The 25,932-nt window shown below is 38.0% G+C and overlaps 1 long non-coding RNA gene across 1 annotated transcript; it reads left to right on the forward strand.

Moving 5' to 3' along the window:
- The first annotated feature begins 5,112 nt into the window (after positions 1-5,112).
- On the forward strand, positions 5,113-25,731 carry LOC121295088. Its single transcript, XR_005946849.1, has 5 exons — positions 5,113-5,344; positions 22,578-22,722; positions 23,544-23,608; positions 25,211-25,335; positions 25,562-25,731. It is a non-coding gene; the product is annotated as an uncharacterized LOC121295088 (long non-coding RNA).
- The last annotated feature ends 201 nt before the right edge of the window (positions 25,732-25,932 follow it).

The following is a 25,932-nucleotide window of genomic DNA, read 5'->3' on the forward strand; positions in this document are numbered from 1 at the left end:
CAGCAGAGCTGGTCACTTAAAAAAAAAAAAATGTGCAGACGCACTGTTAGGGCTGATTAAAACATCGTTGTCACCTGAACAGTAGCTTAATAAGAAAGTTAACCGTTTTTTTTTTTTTTTTTTTTGCCTAAGCCTAAGTGCAATGCACACAGGAAGGCGAAGAAATAAAAAAAAAGCCTATCTACAGAAGAAAAATACGTAGATTGTGTTACTTGCATTGTACAGTAGTTAATTAAAACAAGGTTTCTATCCTCCCCGCACCAACTGAAAATGTCCCGATTTTTCACTCTTGCTATCTGGTCACCCTATCACAAGATATAATTATAATTATAATTGTAAATCACAAGTATAATTGTAAATCTCGAAAAACTACTCACTTCTAAATCTTTTGTAGTCATCTTTGTATTACTTTAGTATAAATACATATTAATTTGGATTCATATGTTGTTTTTTTCTGACTTTATGTGAACGAAAAGACACACATTTGCCCATTTTCCCATTGGAAATAGTGATATTTTGAAATATCACTGTCCTGGTCACAAAAGCAAAGTTTGTGGGGAATAATAGCCATGTTCTATACTTTTGAGGCATAAGCAATTAGGAAATAACACTTACTACCCAGGAACAAAAAAAAAAATGTTTTTTGTTACACAGTGTAGTGAACGGACAGAAAATAAAAGGTTGTAAAGACAAACAAAACACAGGACACGGCACTTTTGCCAAAAACAAAACTGACTACACAGACAAACACAGTGAGCTGATATTTTAACTATTACTTTGATTATTACCTCTATTTCCAATCCCGTACTCCACTCACCGAACACACAACCCTGAGTGAGTGAAAACATGCTGCATTTATGCGGCTGTACCGAGACTCGATTGCTAATCAATCATTCAATTGGAGTCGCGGTACAACTGCGTGTGATTTAATAAAGTGCAATTCCCCGTGCTCACATATTACTACATTTTACTTGCACGTGAAGTGCTGTGTAATCCTTGTGCCTAAATACAAGTATACATTTTAAACATTCGTGTTACACAGACCCGTTTATATCCCGTGTACCAATGACTATACACCAACACACAACAAGAATGCCCCCCAAACTCAATGGAAGGCACACGAAAAGCTAGGCTGGAGGAGGTTGACAGGGAGGAGCTTCTGCCCCCTGAACCAAACTGCAAAACTTGTAGTAATGATGCTGTTCTTATTTTAAGGTATAAGGCACACTTATAAACTATTACAGTACCATACTGTGCTTTTGGAGTCGATGGGCAGCACTTTCTGGTAATGCTGTGTTTTTTAAAGTGCTTTATTAGGGTTTCTTCAGGGTGATACATATGGGTATTATAATGATATCCCAATAGTATTTTTCATTCTTTGGATTGCAGATGATTGCTATGTGTGCTGTGTGCCATACTGTATACAAATTCAGATGATTGTTTGTGTCATATCTCCTAATATATACACAAAATCTTCTTCTGTAGAAACAGAACGTGCCAGACAAGATCATAGTCCTTAATCATGTTGTCCTTTAAAAATGTTTAGCATGCAAAATATTAACAACATTGGCTTTTACTATGATAATTTGGAACTGTCTTACAGTGTACTGCATTTGCTGTCCTTTGCATGATTTACCTTACACCTGTTTGCTTGCCTGTATTTTGTGATGTACAATGAAGCTCGATCACCATGTAGATACCTCATGAGCACTGCACGAATAGGCACTGCTGAGCAGGCTGGTTTGGTACAGCACCAGAGGTGCTTGGGAGCATTTCCACTGCATGGCAATAGTCCAGGCAGGGCAGGGCGGGGTAAAGCGTTTAATAAAACTGACATCATGCCTATAGTAAATTAAGGAAAACAGTGAACACAATGCATAGTAAAGTGGAGAATATACATTTACCTAAATCAAAACTATATCAACAGATTACAGACCCGTGAAGTTGTTACCTTGTCACACCTTCTTAATAAAACTACCCTTGATAAGTCCTACTGAGTCCTAGACTACTATCTGCTAATCATCTCCTGCACCGTCCCTTCCAGGCTCTCTGCTGTAAGAATGCTATCGACTCCACCGTCATGAGAAGCCTTTCTTCAGGTCATCTCTGACACTGTATATGGTAAGGCTACCACTTCTAAAGCTCTTCGCTCTTTCAAGGCCTCTACACGCTCAGTTCTCATTTGAAGAATTCCTAGGCACACTGATGTAAAGTTCACTTTACACCTTTTCTAATACTCCCAACTGCTACACAGTATTATACGGTGCACCCTTTTGAGACCCTCTATTCAAACTGTCTCTGATAGAAAGAAGCTACTGCCTTGTGCTAACACCACCTTCATATCATTTCCATTAATTTGCTATTCCAATCTACTGTTGTTTAGCTTGTTATAGCAGACACTACTCTGAACTGACCTAAGATCCGAACCATTCGTATGAAATGTGTGGTAACAGCTCTCGAAAACATAGTTTAATATCATAATTCTATGGCATGCATACACAACATTTACAACTAACTGGAATTTTATTTCAAAAGGTAATGGCAGATTTATTTATTTTTTTATCAAATATGTTTCAAAAACATAAAACAAAGAGTGAACAAGTAATTTATAATATGGGACAGATTAAGATTGTTTTTCTTGAACAGATCTCCAGTCTGAATGGGGGTCCAGGTTCAACTAACTATTTTTGGAAAAAAACAACCCTTTTCAACAAACTCTGAAAGCTGAATTTCTGAAGTGAGTTGAATGATACTACTGTTTCTCTTGTAAGTCTGTTAGTTTATTCCCAAATGACTGCTCCTTTGAGAGGACAGATAGCCCTCATGCGTGCAGCCTGGTATAATCAAGGGTTGTGTTTATAGTTTCGGTCTCTCTGCTCCCTCTGTACATTTGAGATATAAGGCTGCTACTTTCTCCACCATGCTTATAGAGAACTACATTAAATTCTTCTTCAGAATTTTCTTTGCAATTTATCTGGTTTTTGTAGATGGATTTTTTTGGTATTTGTTTTCTAATAGTTGCTCTAGAATGAAATGGTTAATGCAGAAGTATTTAGTTAAGCCCCAACTTTTATGGATCTAGTGATCCATGGCTATGTCGAGTAGGAAACAGTAAATCTAGTTCAGCCCTCAAAAATCAAAGCATGAGATCTATACATGTGCTCATGGTGTGCATGTAAGTGTTGCTGAACTGTAACCGTTGTTTCACAGCATGGGATTCATTCTGTGTCATAATAGAGAGGTTTAGATAGATGACATTTAAAATAAGATTCAATTTTGCTTTGAACAAACTCAATTCCAGCAACTTTAGTTGTTAATGGCTGGTGTCCTGTAGTAGATATGGTATACATTCAAACCATGTGCATTTCACCATAACTGTTACTGTGCATACAACAATGTATGTGTTGTACTAAAAACGGCATCATGTTACTTGCATTATACTTAAGTCAATTATCAAATAACCAAACCACTGCCTGGTCTACATAAAAATAATATGTAACATGTGTCAGACGTGTTTAAAGCGTTCCTGTTGCTTTCACGGTGTCAGTTATCCATTTTACATCCGCATTAGTCTGCTTACTTGATTACTGTAGGCTATTTGGATTTAGTTCAAACTCACTCCAATGGTCTAGCAGCAATCATACCCCCTTTTCACACTGGGAACACTTGTAAGTGTACCCAGTATGGTACATTTACCAAGTGTGCTCGGCACTTATCAGTGGAAACCTCCTCGGATCGTTTTTCTTTCACATTGGATGTGTACTGAGTTCACTTCTAGCTAATAAATACCAAATAAAACAAAACTTGGTACAGTTTGATACATGATACGTGAAAACACATGAATTTAACATATGGCAGACTTAATTTAATATAATACAATTTTATATAATATTAAAACGTTTTGAACTTACTGTTCATAAGCCACTTAAATCATGCATTTTTTTTTTTTTAACATATTCTATTCTGTGGTACAAAGGTCCTTATGCAGCTGGTCTGTATGATGCAGTAGCAATAATACGATCTTGGCAAAACCGAACACAACGCAAGTGTTTTCTTTATGACACTGGGACAAATACGCATCTTTATTAAAATGTATTCATGTCACAGAATTTACAAAGTAAAGTAAACTGCCATTCAAAGGAAACCACTGCACGACAGAAGCGTGAATGAAATAAAATCCTGTATTATTATTATAGCCTACTTCATGTTCAGACTATCTTCTTGCGGGATCTGCTGTTTGCACAAAATTTCACCCAGGGTTTGTAGGCTCTCAGCTACCGGCACTACTACGAAAACAAATCTCAAGTTATCATTTGTTTATTATATAGGCCAACCTAATACAACATATATGACAGTTAAATATTCATAATTCTCGATTGTTTTAAATGTGGCAGGTTTTTTTTTTTTTTTTTTTTTTTTTTTTTATCTTTTTAAAAAAAATAACTTTTAAAGTTTACCATCCGATATCACAGTTAGCTAAGTACAATATTTCTACAGCTGCAGAAGAGGCAACAGAATGCTTTTCTTCGTCTCCATGAAGTGACATCTTCAGTTTCAAGGTATGCTACAATGATGGCAATAATACTACTGTATACAAGATTCTTTTGGTTCAATATTTGATGCCAGAAGTGAAGAACCAAAAGCACAATAAAAAAAGGAGGCCAATAAAGTTGATAAAGCTAAAAGAGGTAAGAAAATTGATTTTAAAACATTAGCTGGCTCTCCTTTTAACAATCATTCTGTCTGAAGCAAGTGCTTAATAAACCCAACCCACAGAGAATAAAGAGTTAAGGTATTCTGGACCCAGACTTGACGTCTTTAGATAAGTTAGTAGTTGATTTTTGAAATGGGGGTGGGTATGGTTTTTTATTTGTTTGTTTTTTTTTCATGCAGAACAATGCTGGCCGTATTTCAGAGCAGACTATTGTTCCCCTCAAATGTCTGATTGGGTTTAGTCAGTGGCTATTCCATTGGGAGCCTGTCAGGAGCTGAATGTGCAGTGCTCCAACATGGGAAAGGCCAGGATCTTAGCAGCTTGTGAACTGGAATAGATTGCATGGGATACATATAGCAGCTCTACACAAAGAGAGTATAATGCTTGATCTAGGGAGAGCATGCTTGTCTGTGGGCATTACACTAGACCTGAGTTCACACAGACCCAAGTGTTCTATGCTGTCACTATGAAACTCTGGAACATTCTCTACTGAGATTGGGAAACACCCTTTCTCTCTGATCTCTCACCCCTTATAAAACTGCATTACAGAAAAAAACGCAGTGCTTTGGACTGGTCCTGTGTCGAGTTGGGGTAAAACGATTACTAATTTGACAGAGCTGAAAAGCTGAGGTAAGAATAGCTGACTAGTTGATACTTCAAGAAATGTACCTACCTATCGTGTTTGAGCATTTCTAGTGCTTTATACATACCTACGAATGTACTGTTATGTAATATTTTGCTGTTTGTGTACTATATCTTAAAACTGTTTCACTTTTAATAACGTTCTACATTTATATGTTAATGAATTGCAACTGCAGCTGTGATGTGATTGTGCAGTTGTGATTTTATGTAACGTGTGATAGTGTTGCCCAATATTGCAGCTATTATTCTAAAAGATTGTGATCAAGAAAACAACTCAAAACTAGTATGTCTCCTCTCTTAACTGCAAGTGGTTTCATGTTTGTTTTTTTCATGTTGAAGTATTTTTTTCCCCCTTTTTTTTTTTTTTTTTTTTTTTAGTATTACACACAAATTTACAGCATTTCAGTGGCATCATTTAACTGATACAAAATATGCAGATTTAAAAGAAAAATGTAAATGTAGTTAAATACCTCCTTTTGTATTGGCTTTGCCTGGTGTAATAGATAGGTACCTGAAATAAATTATTTTTTAATCTTTGTTTTTAGAAACCAACACATGTAGGTTCTTATTATAAACTTTTTTTTCATATATATATATATATATATATATATATATATATATATATATATATATATATATATATATATATAGAGAGAGAGAGAGAGAGAGAGAGAGAGAGAGAGAGAGAGAGAGAGAGAGATTTTATACTATTTTTTCTTTTACCATGACATACCACAGTAGATTTTGAAAACGGTATGCACAAAATACATTTATATTACCTTATACAAGCACACATTTTATACTTAACAGGTTAGCTCTACAGACACGCACACACACACACACACACACACACACACTTTGTAGATGTGTGTAGCAAAAACTATCCATGGGGGACATATCATCCATTTAAATATGCAAGCACCAAAGATTAATGATCATAGCAATTACCGTACAGTGTACACAGACAGGACCTAACAGAAAAGCTTCCATCACCTACAATAGGCAATAATGCAAAACTAGTGGAATTGGACTCTTGTGTTCTGCTTTTTCATGGGAACTTCCTCATTGAAATTTATGGGATTGCATAGTGATTTAGCTTTAAAAATACAATACATTGACATTAAAAGACAATCCAATAAGCTTTACAATCTGAAATTTAAAGACAAGACAGACACCATGCACAATCCAAATTCTATAGATTTGGAAGGGACAGGGATACAAAAACATATCTCTGGTGATAAACTGGCTCCCTAATTCTTCTTAGTTCCAGTCATGGGGCAGTGTGGATGGGTGGAGGAGAAATGGTGCTCTGGTTGGTTGACCTATTTACAAATCAATCCAGTCCATCTGCAAGGAAAGTGAATACAAACTTATGTAGCCTAGAAGTTTAGTTCATAGAAAAAGGATAGCTGTTTATGCCTGTATGTAGTGCTGCTTCAAAAAGTTCATTTATTTAAAAGCCTAAATCTAGATGGTTTTGTTTATTGCATTTATTTTAACAGAAAGGGGCTTAACTTAATGTATTTGTTTGTGTGATTCTTGCCTTGTCTGCCTGGCCATTGGCTGTCCTCTCAAAGACATTGGTTGCTTGGTTTTCTTAGCTTTTACTAAGTTAGATGATGATTGACTCAAGAATTTACAATACTGACTTAGATGTCTAATCGTGGTAGAAACGGACTTCAAGTAGCAGTTCCATTGAAAATGAGCATAGCTGGCCAATTTCCTGTCACTGAAAGATGTGATCTGAGTTCTAGTTGCTGTACCACTGACTGTAGAGGCCCATCATGCAAACTCTGATTTCAGTCTCATCCTACAGTATTTACAGTACTTCCTGGCTCAAGGACATGTGCAGCTGCATCTTATGAGAGTAAGAGCTTGGCATGCTCCCTAGGCTCTCTGTTGGGAGAGTAGAGGGGACACTTCTTTAACAACCTCCCTCTTCACTGGAGTCTGTGTTCCTGTAGTTTAAAAGGTGTTGGAGAATGGCAGACAAACTGGTCAACAAAAGCCCAAAGGAATACCCAGCCAGGCAGGAAGAGGTCTAACTGACTTCTGGAAAGATCTCTGTTGCAGCTCAACCCTACAGCTAATTCAGTGGAGGTTTTGGCAGCCTCCCCTTTTTAAACCCATTGGTGCTATCTTTCCAGTGGCAGAAAAGCAGACAGTTGGGTTTCAAAAACTCAAATGTTAATGCTACAAAGACTAATTTAGAACTATCTTTAAAAAAAACCTTTTCCTTCTCTACATCCTGTTTTACTGGTCCCTCCCATCTGGCCACTAAGTGCTCCCTCTTTTGCTTATAAAAATATAATTCCACTGTACTCCTATTGCCTGGTAACCCTTTCAGGCTTTGCCATGTGAAGTCTGGCACCCACTGAATTGAACAATGTACAGCAATTGGATAAAGTATGCCTTATTAAAACTGACTATTAAAGGAAAGTAAATCAAATAAAACATGGTGAGATGGCTTAGTGGTTACAGCTGGGGACTGGGAAAAGTGTGGTCGTATGATCTGCTTACATATCTGGGGAACCGCTTATACAACTGTCATAAAGCTTGGTATTGAACATAGTTTAAGTTATTGAGAATATCCTATTCTGGAGATATAGTGGATGTATTCTTGTACATACATCCTTCCATCTTTGCATATATCTAGAGAATTGAATTCCAATTCAACTTTGCATTGCGACCGAAGCTGCATAATCTATATTATTCTCTACATACAGGTACTGTTCCTACATGCCATGGTCATTAACTTTTTCATCATACTAAAACATACATTTTACGAAAAGAAACTGATCACCTTGGTTAAGCGGAGTATGCTTCAATTCTGCCAACTATTTACTGATGAGAATCAATTCTTAATAGAACTGTAATTAAATACTATTGGAATCCAATATTTCCTTACAACTTGGCATTCACCAGCAGCGGGGAAATTAAATGTTCAATCGAACCGGGCGATGCCTTTGTTTATACATGACTGAATAAATAAGTTTCTGCGTATTGTCTTTACTATCTAGTTTAGAGTTACCAGTTAAAACAGAAATGAAGACCTGAACCAACACAAATATTCAAATAATGTTTTCAATGTACATCTATGGCCAAAGTTTAGCATCACCCTATAAAATTAACTCAATCTGCTTCATAATGTCAAATGAAACCTGCTGAATAATGTTACATGAGCATATTGAATTACATGCTGCTTTGTGGTTGATGAAAAACTGACAAAAATTTAAACATGTGACATTAAACATGAAATACCATACTACTATTATGGCTTCCGGTAGACTTTATAGCAATTAGCATTTTTATTGCGGCAATTACGCAAGTATGCATTTTGTCATATATACTAAGAGAAAATATGTTAATGAGAGCTGCAATATACTAATTTAAATATTTTTTGCATTAGCAACATCTCTATCATAGCATCTCTTCATGGCCGGCAGCTCCCCTTTGTGGGGCTCTGGCCACAGTATGCAGGATTTATGCAGGATTGGCAGCATGAAGTGTAGCTGTCAGCAACCCTAGGCGAAGCAGGACAGGCAGCAACCCTAGCAGAAGCAAAGGACACACAGCACCCCCCGGCGATGCAGGACCTTCAGCACCCCCAGGCAAAACGGGACCCTCAGCAACCCCAGGTGAAGCAGGACCCTCAGCAACCCTAGGGGATACAAAAGAGACACAGCCAGCCCCAGTCGATGCGGAGCAGCAGGCAGCCCCAGGTGATGCAGACTCGGCATCCCTGAATAGAGCGGGCGTGTCATCTATGGGCTCCTCCCCTTCTCGCTGCAGTGGGGGAACCTGCAAGCATGCTCCCTCTGCTGGTGGAAGGTGGGAGCGGCATGCAATCCTCCCACAGCGGCAGAGGAGCAATCAACAGGTATTCTCCCTCTGCTTGTGAAGGTGGGAGGGGTAAGTAGCCCCCCCCCCCATGGTGGTGGAGGTGGAGGTGGAACCAGCAGGTATTCTCCCTCTGCTGGTGGGTACCTGGGCTCTTGGTTGTGGAGGCACCAACTCCTCCCTCTTGGGTTGTGGGCATTTGGGCTCCTCCCACTCAGGCACAGGAAGTTCAGGCTCCTCCCACTCAGGCTCAAGACATTCGGGCTTGTTCCACTTAGGCGCAGGACGTTTGGGCTCCTCCCTCTTGGGCTTTAGTGGGGATGGGCACAGCAGGCATTCCTCTGGTGGGAGGGGGCAGTTTGCTGGGAAATGCCCCCACTCCCCACAGATGCAGCAGCAATACTGCACTCCCATACTGTGGAGGAGGGCTTCCCAGCCAACCTCCTCCTGTGGCTGTAGCCCCAGCTCCACCTGCCAACCTCAACATGGCCCGCCTTGCTAACCTCAAAGCACCACTCCTCCCCCCCTCAAGCATGTCAGGCAGACATCCACCAGGGCAGAGACGCGATGGGGCTTGCAACCAGCCCCGCGATGCTACTGTTTCTGCCGCTGCGTGCAGCTCTTCCTCCCATCCTCTTCCTCAATCCACATGTAAATTTTTTTTTTAAAAAACAAAAAAAAACTGCAGGAGGTGCTGGTGATCCCACGGCGGATACCACGTTTGACAGGAAGTGGCTGAGTGGTGATGTCAGGCCAGACGCCGGAAGAACAACAGACAGGTACTGCAGTTGCAAAAAGATGTGGCGTGCGCCGTTTGTTAAAGAACAAAAATCAAATAAAATATTTAAACAAAACCATACTTACTCACAGAGCACAGAAAGAAAAGGGTTAAACAAAAATAAATCACAAACACAATAATACAGGTCTGGCTGGGCAGTGGCCTTCACAGATCCTACAAGTAATTTTTTTAAATTTCTCACTCGCTCTCGTTCACACCCACCTTGAGGGGAGAGAGCTCCAGGCTTTTATGCAGGTGACCATCTCCCGATTAGCAACAAATGAATCACTTAATTCGTGAGATAGCCACCTTCTGCACTTGTTTGTTTGTTTTTTGTTTTTTTTTAATTAATGTGGATGGGCTGGAAAGTTTAGGGAAAGACTCTTTGATAAACAAGTGTCTCTGTAGGGCATAGTCTATAGTACGGATGCACAATCCTGATCTCTCCTGGTCTTTGTTATACCTGTACCCAAAATGACTTACTTGAGACAACGTAACCTCCTTCCAGGCTATAATCAAATAATAGTAAGTATAAAATATTGAAGATCCTGGACCTTGAGGACTAGCTTTGTGCACCTCTGCACTATATACTCTGCTAGTAGAGCAGTAAACAGCACTGCAGGCTGCACCACCAAACCACCTCACAGTTTGAGTCAAGGACAGGATACGCATTGAGACTAAACTGCCCCTGATTCCCTGAGAAGGTTGGTCTCCTCAAGGTAGACCTCACAGTGTGAAAACTCACGTTGTCACTGTGAGTAAATGGAGAACTTCAGACTCTGGGACTGCCAATCCTGCACATTTCATGAGCTCCAAAATTCATAATGCGTTTTAAAAATAATAAAATCACATGAGTTGGTACTGGCTCCTCAAGCTGTAATATTTACTGAGATCCACCTACATAGATGTCTGCATCTAGAAAATGGCTAATACCAGTTGACTTGCTATAGTCAAGAACAAATGAGACATAGGAATGGACAAATTACCAACCCACACTTTATAGTTTATTTGACAGACCAGAAAGGGATCGGCAACATTTCTATCCTTCTTGTTAATATATTTATTTTGAGACTATGTAGCCTGGATGATGTTCAGCAGATTTAATTGAATAAATAAATTAAGCAACCAGCCTAATTATCCTCTCTAGAAGGTTATCATCATTATCTCATTTCCTGCTTTTCAATTAACATTTTGGAGGTCCTGGAGGTTGCTCAGGCCTTAACTGTACTGGCTTTGTGTATTGTCGATTGACGTGAAATAATCACACATGTAAACTGGCCTAATGATGGCTTTTACACCCTGATGACATTGTTATGGCAGGTGTTTCAAATACATTTGTCCAAATGTCGTAGGTTACAAAAACACATTATTATTTGTAGTACTGGTGCCTAATGTTTTTCAATTTAGAAGATGGGGGTTATTGAGTCTATGTCACAGTTTTTTTGTAAAGTAAAAAATCCAATCTTTGTGAAACTCAGCTTACAGATTCTTGATTAGTAAACAGCTGTTTGATAAGCAAGGAAATGTACTTGAGAATGTGTTATATTTGAAACACTAACGCTATATGGAAGTTATACATGGTATTTAACATAAAGAATCAGGGGCCAGCCTATATTATAATAATGGCAAAAATTGAATTAAGCAAATAGCTATTAACATTTAGTCATGAATAATGCATACACCGAGTTCACCTTTAAAGGTCAATGAATTAATTTAGCTGATTCAATAAAACCTAAATAATAAATGAAACCTTCTACCACAGAGATGAAATGCATTTGAGTTTTCACTTCACAGCTTTGGTGCTGTTGACATCTCAAAAATGTGGCTATGGATACCCAGCTGTAGTTACACTACACATTAGTGAAGTCAATTTCACTGAAGTGGGAGGGTGTATCGCATTTATATAACTGTAGCACAATCACAGGGTACTAATACTGTCTGTAAAACAAATATAATTGAATAGTAAATCAAGAGTATAATTCATTTCAGCTCATCACTGGCATAGGGTCAGATGTGACATCTTCCAATATTTCAAAACCCACCTCATCAAGTTTGTAGTGTAATTACTACTTATGTTAAGTGTTTTTTTCACACAGTATAATACGTGAAAGGCACTACCTGTATATATACGTTTAGAAAATCAGACAGACCCCAGAGACTGGCTTCACAGTTCCTGATTAGAACCAATCTTGGACTACCTAATTTGGATCAAATATATTGATGTTACAAAGACTCACAGCACAGACTATAATATTGCGAGTCAAGTTTACAAACTGCAACTTCAAGATTTATTTTTAAAGACAAAGGGGTAGATGTACTGAAGTGTTGCGTCTGTCGCAATCATTGCAAACCACATGCAAGCCAGTCCGAAGTGTAGCGTGAAATGCACTAAAGAACAGCAACACTGTTAGCATCATTTTAATGAATGCTTTGCAGCCGTAGTTCTTATTTGCCTAAAATGAATATATAATTCTGGGCGTTCCTGCAGAAATTCACAAAAACAGGGTTGAGATGAGGGATAAAAAATATTGTAATGAGATGTTCTAAAGCTGTGGGCAATTGTTGCTGGCATTTCTCAGTCTGCTTTTCCTCGTTTGTTGCCAGCTGTGCTCGATGCATTTTTGAGATGAACACCCAAGTACCTAATTTTCACTAAAGTCAGGGTGTACTTACAAGCCTTGAAATTTTTTTTTATGACATTTCTGTTTTTCCCATTGTGTTGGGAGCAATATACTGCACACATGTGCCACTAACCCCTCCAGCTCATTCTGAACATTTGTATAGGGCTGTGATCATTTAGTTTCTATTCCATTTAAAACAGTATTTTATTCGTATTGTACAGCAATGTGTACGATGCAGCAACATGATTTATTTTGTGTTACTAGTAGGCTAAAGTGCAAAAAAGTGCTCTAGGTATTCATTTGATTTTACTGCTGTACTGTATAGACCTACTGTACAGATTTATATATTTACATAATGTAATGCGTAGCCTACCCAAAACACAATAGTGTTATTTCACACAAATGATTTATATTTAAAATACATCGAGAACTGTAAATGTATGTGTGTGCGAATCTATCGTAATGTTTTTAAACACGTCACCTTCTTATGTCAGACAAACATGTCCAGTTTAACGAGGGGCTACTATATGATTATGAAAAGCTCTTTGGGGGTGAAGGTGGGGGCCCCACTCTAGAATCTGATGGGATTAAAATGCATTTCATTTTTTATTAATACATAACAGTACTAAAATAGGTTTAATGAAGCAGGGAAAAGAATGCATTGTACAGATGACGTTTGCATTTAACAAAAACAATGTTATTTTGATTCTTGCACCCTTGCATGTATAGATACTTGTAGATACTTGTAAGACAGTTATTTTAATAACATAAATGCGGTCAGTATTCTGTTGGGCTCAACACATTTGTGTTATAATTTGATAAAGCTCTTTCCCATGAGATCTTGCTTAGCCTGAAGGTTTGTTTGTTTTCCGGTCCCTGCACTCAAATGGCTGAAAAGATAAGGTAAATGCTCCATGATGAAAAGAAAGAAAACAGGGGGATAATCCCAAGAATGTTAATTACATATTAAAATGGTCTCCTGGTAATGGCAGAGCTGTGAGAGCATAAAGGTCTCTCTAATTAAACCTCCTTAAAAAGTATTTTGCTACAAACTACTTTGCATGTGTCGACAATCCAAGTGTTCAGGAAATTAGCCAGCTAGAAATTTTTGCCCAAAAGTTTAGATGTTCATGTCTCTGTGTTTAACACATCTGCTCTTTTTAAAGAGTGATCTTTATTTTCCACAGTGTAGAGGGATGAGTCATGCAAATAGGAGCTCTTTGATTATAATCTTAGTTTTGCCAAGGCGGGGGCCTACAGGGTTTGCTGAATTGCACTCTAACTGCAACGTTTCCCAAAAAACATAATTGTTGTTTGCGCAGGGCCAACTCCTTCTTCTGCACTCCCCACCTCAGGTAGCAAAAACAGCCAGAAATGGTCCAGTGAACCAATGCTGTTAAGTTCACTGAAGTGACTAGGTAATAATTAAGGAAGGGTCACGTATCCCTCCCAGCCCCTTGCAGTCGTATTAAATCAGTGCCATGCTGGCTGTCCAGATCCAGTTGCACCAATGGCTCACACCACTGTACAGTGGCTGCCTCTGTGCTGCAATTGTTCCTTAGTACTGAACCATTACAGTGCCACTGTATTGTCATTGGATATCATTCTAGAGGTAGTTAGGGTCACGCATTACTCTAATCTGATTACATTTTTAAGTAACTTAAAAAAAAACTTTTAGTGGGGTCTCCCGAGTGGCATATCCAGTAAAGACACTCCACATGGAGTGCAGGATGCGCCCTATAGCCTGTAGAGTGCAAGTTCAAATCCAGGCTATGTCATTGCCGACTGTGACCAGGGGTTCCTAGGGGGTAACACATTTCAGCCTCCATTTCCCCGAGTACCAGTGGGGTTGCAGCGGTGAACCAGGGTAAAAATAATAATTGGGCATTCCAAATTGGGGAGAAAAATGGAGTAAAAACCATTGGCGATGACAATTTTTTTTTAAATATTAAAAAAAAAAAAACTTTGTTACATTTATAGCTATATATATAACACGGACATCAGAAAGAATATTTCAAACTGTAACCTGACCAAACCAAGTAAATGAATCTCTGCAAAATGTAAACTGTTCCTAAGAAGCAACTATTTGTAACTGTAACTACTTACATTACTTAAATGAATAAGTTACTACTGGTACCCCTCCACTGCACCACCCAGGCACAGGTACAATGGTCTGCTATCAAAGAGTGAGGGAAGAGGTCATGGATAGAACAACATTACAGTTTAACATAATGACTTTTAGAACACAGAGAGCCTTAGGATGAGGGAAGGCTCAATAATACAGCTTTCTTCATACAGCGAGCCTTTGAAGGAGAGCAGGGTGGGAAAAAACATTCTTTCATAGCCAACAGTGGAACAGGAGGCCTATTGAATAACTAGGGATGTTTATAGTAAAATTCAGAGATGGTAAATCAGAGCCCTTAAGAACAAACAGAATGTATTCGAATCTGCCAGGAGTGAACAGCTAGCCTTTCAATACATAGGGAACATAACTAATATCGGAGATAGCACTGGGACATATACTAACACACGTTCGGTGTTATACTGTATAAAACACTTTATTAGGTGAGAGCACAAAAGAAGGAGACGAGAATGGATAGCCAATCAAATCACCTGATTAAGAAAAATTCCATAAAATCTTATTTTTCCATAATATTCATAAAACTCAATTTTCATGGTCTAAAAAACTTTGACCAATCAATACAAATGGGATTTAAGAAGAAAAAAAAACAGTTCTTCACAAAACTGTTGTCCTAAAGTGAATCGGGCCCATTGTCCCTTTAACTGGTAATGTTGCAAATCTACACCAGCAAAAAATAGCGATGTTGTACATAGGGGCCCTTAAATGAACACACTGAATTAATTATTTCAAGTTTTGTTACCAGCTTCTTATCATGTTTTAAAAAGAAAAAGTACAGAAGTAGCACAACGGTTTCTTGAATTTGACCCTGACAGTATTAAGTGACCAGGCTGAGGATGGTAGAGGAGCTGCTGTGTGTCAGTGACTGAGTGGCTGAACTCACTTTTCACATCCACAAACAGGTTCAAAGTGAAATCAGATTGGTGGGCAGTTGTCCACGTCACTAAACCACCACCATATAATTGCAACCTTTTCAGGCAGTCTCGGAAAGAGAGGTTTAGGAGTGCAACTGCTCCATAAAGGATGATTCTACTGCTGCTGGTTTCAGGCATGACTGTGGAAAATAGAGAGATGTTGAGTTAAAGTTACAAACTGTAGAATACAAAAAGAAAGACTTATACTCAAAATGTTTGGCAAAGTAAATACCAAGTTTCTTCAGATAATTGTAGAGAACAGTACAGCAGCTCAAAAGACGCAGTGGCAATGCTATGATACAGAGTGTAACCAGGGTGGGGTATGCCTCTGTATAGCTGCTTGGTGTGGGAGGCTGTCGGCTGCTGCAGCACTGTTTGCCGTTTCATGGAACGGAGTCTCCTAGAATCAGAAAGAAGATGTTCCTGGCCAGGCCTCTGTGTGAAGTTACTGTACAGGAGCCAGCACTGGGGGGGGGGGGGGGGGGGGAGTTGAGCCCATACATGCTGATCCATTGGAGAGAGACTTCATACAGTGTATAGGCATCTGTCCCAGATTAAAATGGAGTTTAATGAATCATCCTATAAACATCTACTAACAACCGTTCTTGCTAGCAGGGAACTCTCTACATCATCCTGCACTTTCTAAGTCTGGGAGTGGTTAACCCTGCACAAGACTGCACAAATTAAACTGTTTCATGAGGAACTGTCACTGAAGTCTTCCCAGAAAACAGACTTTAGTTGCACCCACAATTTTAATGAAATAATTTGAGGGGGCAGTTGTTGGGCAATGGAATCCAAACACCCTGCAGACAGTTGAATCAGTGATCCCCTGGTTGTCCATGATGGCCCTACGCCCTATTGACAGTCCAAATGATGTATACCCCTTTATTGCTTTGTCACTATGGGCAGAAGAAAGGGTTTTATTTTAAGTTTCTTGTGTATATTTTTTGTATGGTTTAAGGAACCAGTTTTCTAATGCAAGGAACAGAAAATTCAGTAGGTCTCATTGGTCATAATAAGACTTGATGCGGTTTATGTATGTTGGTGGTTAAAAGCATTAGTTATTCACCTCCAGGCTCACATGCAGCACCTGTATAAGCAGCACTGTTGCTGGAGAGTCATAGCGAGGTGAAAGTTTGTTTGATATCCTGTAGCGTAAATGTTGGTGTGTAAAAATGAGAAGTAACCTATTTTAAGAATTCTCAAGTATAAGCTGCATTTTATTCAAAGACTTCAGTAGATCTGGGAACATCTGAATTAGGGAATGTATAATCTGTTACACTCATAAAAGAACCAATCTGGTAATACTGTAATAACAGTTTATATAGTAGTTTTTTCCATGGGATGATATTTTTTTTTTTGATGATGATGATGATGATGATGATGTATACTGTACTCGGAATACTATGTTGCGTTCTGTTCCGGCACTAAAAAAAGGACAGTCTGGCCTTGGAGAGAGTCCAATAAAGCATTGATCCCAAGGCATTTTATTTATTAAGCCTAGATCCCTTATAAAAGTTTACCATAGTAAAAAGATAGCAAAGTTTAATAAAGCAGAGATAAAGCCTGGTAAAGCCTAGCAAGGTATGGCAAAGCATATTTGGAATCATGGCAAACCAGGGTAAAAATGCATAGTGTAACCACTGGAAAAGAATGGTAAACAAATAAATACTGTGGTAAACTTTTATAAGGGAAAGAGGGTTAGGGGAAAGTGAAGTTTTAAAAGTCCTTGACAGTAATTTAAGCACAGGACAGAGACCTGCTGGAAACTGAATGCAGACAGGCATTGGACAGAGGGCATGAGACCCTTTTTTTACATAGCATGTGGTCAGGAATGGGTTACCATGCAATTGTGTTGATGCTGAGTCATTGGGATCTTTTAAGAACTGACTTGACAAAGTTTGGGAACCAGGGCGAGCAATGATGAGCAGAATAGCTTCTTCCATTTTGTTAATTTTCTTATGTTCTTATGAAATCTCTCATGAAATAAAATTAAAGATTTTAAATTCAAAATAAACGTGCAAAAACGTATTGCTGCCTCTACTACCCCAAATGCCTCCACAATCAGCCACCTGCGCTTAAATAAATTAAAAACAAGTCAAGTCAGCACATTCTGGAAGAGTAACCATTGAGAAAACACTGCCTGACCCCACCCCTCCTCAACACAAAGACCCACTGTCGCCAAATGAGTCAAGAGTTCCAGCTTTTACAACAGTCTCACAGAAGAATGTTGTAACTGAGTCCTCTATGTGCCATTTATAAGTGTATAAAATTACTGCTGTGACTTATTTTGGCTTGCTTAACACAGCGGGTATATAGTAATCAGACAGAATTACAGCCCAGTCAGCTCCCCTTCACAGCACTGTGAATGCACCTCAGTCCATTGGTTATCCCTTTCAGTACTATACTGATACCAGTTCACTGTATCAGGAACACAATATTTTCCCCAAAATAGCTGATGGGTGTATATTCAATTGATTTAAACAGTGCAGAGGCTAGATACTGCCACTAATTAAGTCTTTAAAAGAAGGGGACTCTGTGAAAACTATCACCTATAACAGTGTGTCAGCTTGTTTTGTCTATACTTTTTCATTTAGTAAAATGCCAGGTTTGGTCCTATTTTTATTATATAAATAGTGGTGGTATTTAGATTCACCACTGGTTAGATTAAATGGAGACCCCACTGTCTGCTATGGGTTTAGTTTGGATTTATCCAAGGTATGCGATCCTATTTTGAGTTTTTATATGAAGCTGCTATAACTCAATAATTACAAAGCTATGGGGCAGATTTCTACCACTGCTCCAGTCCTATGTCTCTCTCCCTTAGCTCATGTTGCAAGTAGGCAACATGGATAATATATCTGGGGGAAATAAAGAGGAAAATTGTCCATTCAAAGAAAATGTAGGGAAAATAAGTTGCAGTGCACTTCTTTTAAGTGCTATAAATAAACAAAAGCCAAATTATAGCCATCTGCCCTGGCTGGACAAAACCCAGCCTCCTGCAGGCACTCAGTGACTCTCTGTTTCCAGGAAGGGTAGAGGTGAGGGCCTGGTCTAGCTTCTAAAGTTTAGATTGGAAATACATATGCGACAACCAAACACTGTGGTGGTAACAGACGCTTTCGAAACATAATCAAATACCATGGACTCTGCCTTCTGTTTGTGTCTTAATCCATATCAGTTTGGCAGAAGATTTGGCCAAAGAGCCAGTTATGGAGTAGGGACTATAATAGTGAAAAGTGACGGTAAGCTGTGATAAATGGATTTATAGGGGGCAGTTGAGACAATTGTCTAGTGTGTTTTATTGATACAATAATAAGATGTCATTGACCTGGTCTCTTGTTAATGAAGTTCCATCCCTTGTATGTGCTTTGGCTGGGGAGCTATGCCCATCTACTCCAGTAACATCTAGAACGCCCTGACTTAAAACTCTCACAAGCAGGGACTGGGATGTTTCTAAAGAAACTTAATGAATTCAATGACAAATGTACTGAGTAAAAAAAAAAAAAAATCAATGTCTTCTGACTAAAAGAAAATAACATTTAAAAGTTTCAACTATAAGTCTTTCTCAGTGTCTTCAGACTTTTTAAAGTTTCTTTTAGTATTTCTAAGTGAAACTACCTGTGGGATAATGCCCTCAGTTCTCTGAACCTGATTGTCCAAGGCGATCTGTAAGGTTTATAATTGTATTTTGTCGGGGTAGGCAAGGCGCAACGAGACATGCGTGTGTTGTCTGTTTTTAAGAACGTTTTCCTTTATGTTATTGCCTGTAGATACCATATTGACAGATATGGTATCTACAAACCACACCATAGCCACTAATTACAACACAATGGATTTGGAACAAATAATGAGCAGTGACAGCAGAAATTAATAGCGATCCTGGTTGCAGCTTCAATGTACAATGCATTGTACTTTTGTTAACCTGCCATGCAGTTACATCCTCTTGTTTTTTATATCAATTTTATAAATGTATCAATTCACTAGCTACTGACACTGTGTGACACATTTCATTACTGAAGTATTTTAGAAGCAGTAAATTAAAGTAACAAAAGTACTGCTGAATAATTCTGCTGTAGTACTATTACTGTATTGTTCTGTACTCAGTTAGGCACATGTACCCAGTACATTAACACATCACAGATCTCTCTTTTTCCCCTCAGAAAGCAAGCAGTGTTCTCTAAGCCAAAATGTTCTCTATTAGAAAACAATTGAGTGCGAACAGCCAATCAGCTTCCAGATGTAACAGGCTTCTATTTTGTATAGATGCCCACTGGAACGTTGAAGTGCTTAACTGTGAATTATATTGTAAAACCGATCTGCGCAATAGCTGCTTTTTCCCTTAACATTCTAATCTACAACTAATCTGATAATATAAAAAAACAACTTAAACATACTTTCTGATGCTGGTCTAGAAACAAGGGAAATCAAGTCTGTGACAGGACACCATAATGAAGGCTCAATTCGCAGGTACTGGACAGCAAATCAACAGGGAAGACACGATTGGTCCACAATTCTGTCAACGGCTGGATCCAAACAACACCCTCCCTCAAAACCAGCCAGTCAAACTCCCAACCCTGTTTCAGTTCTTTCAGCACCAGCCAATCCACCCCCTGCCTCAGCCAATCCACCCCCTGCCTCAGCCAATCCACTCCCTGACTCCTTGAATGATGCCCCGCCTCCAACAGCAAGTTTCGAGTCAGGCTAAATACTACACGGACTATTCAACAATTGTACATGTCCAGATTAATTATAGTAAGAAAGAGTAAGACCCCAATAAATAAATGTTAGCATTAATAATAATTTATTAATAATAATAATAAATAATAATAATAATAATAATAAATAATGTTTTTTCCACATGTATTTTGTTTTTCTATTCTAATTATGTTAGGGACTATTTTCCTCAGCGGAATGTTAACTGGCGAAATATTAGAAGTTCAAGGTAAATATAGGTTTTAAAGTTTTTTTTTAAAGAGAAAATAAATAAATAATCATTTTCTAATAGCGATAGAGTCCTCTCGATGCGGGATCTATCGTCTGGTAGATGGCCTTGACTTTCGTTAGTGCCCTCGCCTCGCCTTTGGCTTGGAACGCATAACTCCAGTTGGAGCTATATCGCTTAAAGAGAACACCCCTTGGAAAGCAATCAGTATTCTCTCAGTCGAAGTGTTCACTAAGAGAATACCCCTCGGAAAGCAAGCAGTATTCTCTTAGTCGAAGTGTTCTCTAAGACAGAGTTGACCACCAGACACAAATGCCAAGGCCAATCACAATATGAATCAGTAAATACAAAGGTATTTGTTATTTATGTCCTGATACATGTGTGTCAGCATTATAAATTAATAGAATAAATAAGAGATGTGCAACAGGCAAGGATCTGTTAATAAATTATAATAATAAACTAACTGACCAACTAAATTGATGAAGCACTCCTACATACAGTAAAAATGTAGAAGCGTCTCTAACAGTCATCATGAATAGAAGAATTTTAACACAGTGGTTATCAACACAGCATCTCTACACAGGTTTTAAAAAAATGTAGCAGCAGCTCTAGATTACTCTGCCGATGACAAATCAGTTTTGAAAAGATTGAATAAACCATTTGAATTTGATGATGATGAGTTATCAGGTTACAAAACAGTATATCAGTTTTGAATTGGTTAGCAATGAATTGCTTTTAAGTAAAGTTCCTGTTTCTTTAGGCAGAGCATTTACAATGCAATGGGAAAATTCTGTTTCACCACAGTGTTGTTCCCGAGGCCGAAGTGTTCTCTTAGGAGGTATTCCTATATTTATTGCAGTAAGATTGTATTATATTTTTTCCATAAGAATAGCAAAGTTTAGTGAAAGCACGGTTTAAACATTTATGAGGTGATAGTAGATTATTTTTTTTAGAAAATAACCCAACATTTTAGCATTTGAAGTATCTATAGAACAGCTCTTGAAGATGGCTTCCATCTATTCCTTGTTCAGCTTGCTGTTGTTTTAGCTGCAGAGTTTGTTTCGGATTTGTCCCAGAATACTTCCTCAGAATGTGATTAAGCCCTGAACTTTGACACACCCAGCTGCTTGGGAACGAGGGGGCTGCTGAGAAGCCTGTCCTTGGCAGCAATTTAGGAAAACCGTAACAGGGATGAGTCCTCCAATAGCTACATATTTATTTAGGAGCCCATGTAATGAGAAAGCATTCATTTCCTGAGAGCTCCGAATTCACAGACTTCTAAAAATGCAGACCAGGCCAGTCTGTGGACTAGCCATCCTATGATTGAAAGCCATAAGATGCAAAGTCATGAGAATTATCTAGAGCAGGATAACTACTCATGTATGAACTAATGTCATGCACCACAAGTAAATCCTTGAGAGATTGTTCAACTAACTCACCGAGTGGTTTATAATATGCGTCGTTTCTAAATTAGATTTCCTGCCAATGTTAGAAGAATTATCTTGTTACTGTTCTGGTATTTTACTTTGGGTCCTTATTGGGTCCTTCATTTATCAAGTTGCTGGGACAGATTCCAATTGGGGATAACACTGTTTGCAAAAATGGCTTTTCCAATTTAATGAATCTCGTCTGTGCCCATTATCTTTCCCCTTCTGTACCGGTATTATTCAAAAAGCTGTGCCTTATTTAAAAAAGTCTAATCAAATAATAACTGCCTTTATCAAGAAATTAAGGAGAGAAATTCTATAAAGTACATGTAATTATTATTGTGTAGTAGTGTGTACACCCAATTCAGAAAAACAACGAGCCATTGATAATATATACTCTAATAACAATGTATTCAAATTACAAGACTACAATTAAAATGTATAATCTCTGTGTTGTTGAGTTTTTACTGTGTCCTCAGTATTCACCATGTCATGTCTTGACCGTGTTTTTTTTTTTTTTTTTTTTTTTTTATTGCATGTCATACTTCCTTGAAAGTCTCTGCAAGATCAAGGCCACCCATGATGTAACTTCCTTCAACCTCTCGCTTCAGTTCTTGACCAGCAAACACAGTGGGCTTCTCTTCCTGGCTGCTGGGCTCAGCGACCACCTGCTGCTAGAGCTCAGGGATGGACATCTGCAGGTAAAGGCATACTCTTAACTAGCATAGGTGCCATGTTTGTGAACTTTTTTGTTGTACCCAGGGGTCAGGGGGCACATTCCCCTATACTTGGGTTTAGGGTATTTTTTTTATTATTTTTTTTAATAATCTCTTTTCTCTCCACTTTGTTCTGTATTTTCTGTATTCAAAGGGGAATTGTCATTTATTTTGTTTATACCACAAGACTAACATTTCATAACAATAACAAGAAGATACAGAGTCGATTTAATTGTTTTTTATTTTCATTCCATTTAGAATATTAAAACACAAACATATGTTATGCGTCTAATGCAAGGCCCCGAACAGTCTCCAGGTAAACTGAAAGCTGTCAGAGTTGCTGCTTTGGCCACTGGCTACGAACATATAAACACAGTGCATTTAAATTAAACTGCCTTTAATTTATGAAAGTGCCAGGAGATTCAAGTCACTCACAGTCTAATGGAGTGTACACAGAATAGATAGAAAAGCTCAAAATGTAATAAGGTGCACAGTACGAATCTCAACTAGAGTTGCAAGCAGCTTTACGGCTTCCAAGCAGTTATTGTGAAATGTAAGCGCATTGGTTGTTAAAGATTAAACATTATCATCACAAATCATTTTGGACACAGCTGACTGTGTCAATTTTGGTAAAAATATTGGAAGCATTGGTTAGCAGCAAATTAAAATGTCATTTGGATGCAAACAATATTTTAACTAGCTTTTGCAGTGAAATGCATTTAAGCAATTGGCTTCATTCAATTGCTGGCATTAGTTCCCTGAGGCCTGCACAAGAAGAATTTATATGCAGCTGTTTTTTGTTACAGGCAGTGCAAACATTTGGACAAAACATCACGATGTCCATTATGTGACCTATGAGCATCCTTGCACGGTAAGGCAATATAATTCTTGCCCGGTTACTTTTGCACGGTAAGGCAATATATTTTTATCAGGAATTACGGTCATAAACGGTCTCTTGTGCTGAGATTTTCAAAAACAGACTTTGTTCACCAAGACTGCATTCTAAAATTTCACCACAAGGCGGCAAACTTTCACCACAAATCAAAACCAATTTATAACAACACACATCCCAAGTTAAATAAATATAAATAAACTCTTTATATAAACAGTGAGTATTTCAAAACTACTATGTGTAAAAATCATACATGCACAACACTGACATCTACACAAAGAACACGCACTTACATATGTATTAAAAAAAAAAAAACGATAGTTTAACAGGTAGACTAGTTAAAAATAAACACTTGACAAACTAGGCCAATTTGTAAAGTATATACACTGCATGTAAATTATTAAGAATATGTTTTCTTACTTGCTGTTTGCGGAGCCGCTGGGATAGTGAAGCGAAGCTTGAACAAGGTCTAACCACGCAAGGAATTCTGAGTTAACCACGTGGAACCGCAGCTGGCAAATTTGCGCACTGTGTTTAGCAGTGATCTGTGCATTCTATAGTGCCCCCAGTATTTGAATAATGCTTTAGATTACATCGATCAGCATGTGATTAAATACATTTATCGTTAATCAATGTGGTTGCTAAACCACAGTACTAACAATCAGCTTCATATTAACAACAGTTAATCATGCACTATCCCTCAACATGTATAGCAATTTTCTGAACTCTGCAGTAAGTAGTTTTCAATACACAGGTGTTTTAACAAATTCCGTAAAATCCAGTATGGCTGCCGAACTACGTGATTTACGCAAATTTGCCGACTATCACCGACTATTGTCCACAGGCATCTACCAGCGTACCGAATTTCGTGAGTTTTTGAGCAACTTTTGCAAGAAAAAAAGAATAAGAATAAGTATAATCCTAACAAAAACTATAGGCTTCCCCAGTCTTCGGTTTGGAAGCCTAATTACTGTCAATAAAACATAAGAATATGCTGGTTGATTTCACATACATGGCTGAAGTAAGTTTTGTAAATAGGATTTACAAACTTCCCAAACTGTAAGGATATTTGAAAACCCATGTTATAAACACTACTGTTTCATGTCATACCGTTATTGTGTATGTCATATGGACAGGATACAGATGAACGCCTACATCAAAATATTTAAGCCAGCAAACCAGGAGAAAATGAAAACTAAAAATGTGTGCATAATCAACCGTTTATACTCCTGTTTACACACAGATAGAAGTAATTACTAATTAGTGCATAGACGACTTAGCGCTTAGTAAAGACCGAAAACATTTCGCCGCTGTTCAGTCGCAAAATTAAGTCGTTAAGGAGCTATTGTCTGTTTCACTGCTAAGGGTCTTTTGAACGTGCAGAACTGGCAGGTGATTCAGTCCTACTTGGCGCATACATACTGGTTTGCAAGTAATGTGCTATTCTTGGTAGGCACACTAGTACACACAACCATCATATTTAATGCAAAAATAAAATAACCAAACATAATACTGAATATGCAAATGATACAAGGAAGTGGATCCTGACACAATCTGACCCTTTCCTGTCATTTTGTCTAGACGGTGGTCTGTGAGAAATGAAAGGCTTGCGAGAATGACTAAGGCCAGGAACTTTAACTTTTAACGAAGGAGAGATGACGCTGATTTCCTTGTTAAACTAATCTGATGTGAATGTTATTCGATAGGTAAGCTGTTTCTCATGTACTTTGCCATTTTGAGGTGGAATTCTAAAAATATGCATTGTGTATAAATATATCATTCCCATCTAAATGTTTATCAAATTGTTATGTATATGCTACAATATTACGCTATATATATATATATATATATATATATATATATATATATATATATAAGCCTGTTGTTATATCTACTGGACCTAGCACATATCGATTCCTTCGTTTTGTATAGGAAATGCACCGGGGGAAAATATAAGTAGGAGAGATCTCACCTTGAAGCTATCCACAGCACTTCAGCAGAAACATTGTGATCAGAAAACTGCAAAGCTGCAGGCTGCAGCAGCTCAACCTGGATTATGTGCTGCGAGTGACACACATGCGGGAGAAGTCATGTTTCTTTCATTTCAGGTTAAAAACTACTTTTGTTTTTACAATTTTGTATGTACATACACCTGTTTACACACTAGTTTCTTTTGAAATGTTTATTTTATTATAGCTTTTCATTTTTTGAAGTGCTATAAAAAAAAACATTTTATGTTTAATTGTTCATTTAAATATGGAGTTTAGGCTGTGCAGATGTTTGATATGATATGTTTGAGTAAA

The sequence above is a fragment of the Polyodon spathula genome, chromosome 19 (assembly GCF_017654505.1).
Source record: "Polyodon spathula isolate WHYD16114869_AA chromosome 19, ASM1765450v1, whole genome shotgun sequence".
Lineage (NCBI taxonomy): Eukaryota > Metazoa > Chordata > Actinopteri > Acipenseriformes > Polyodontidae > Polyodon > Polyodon spathula.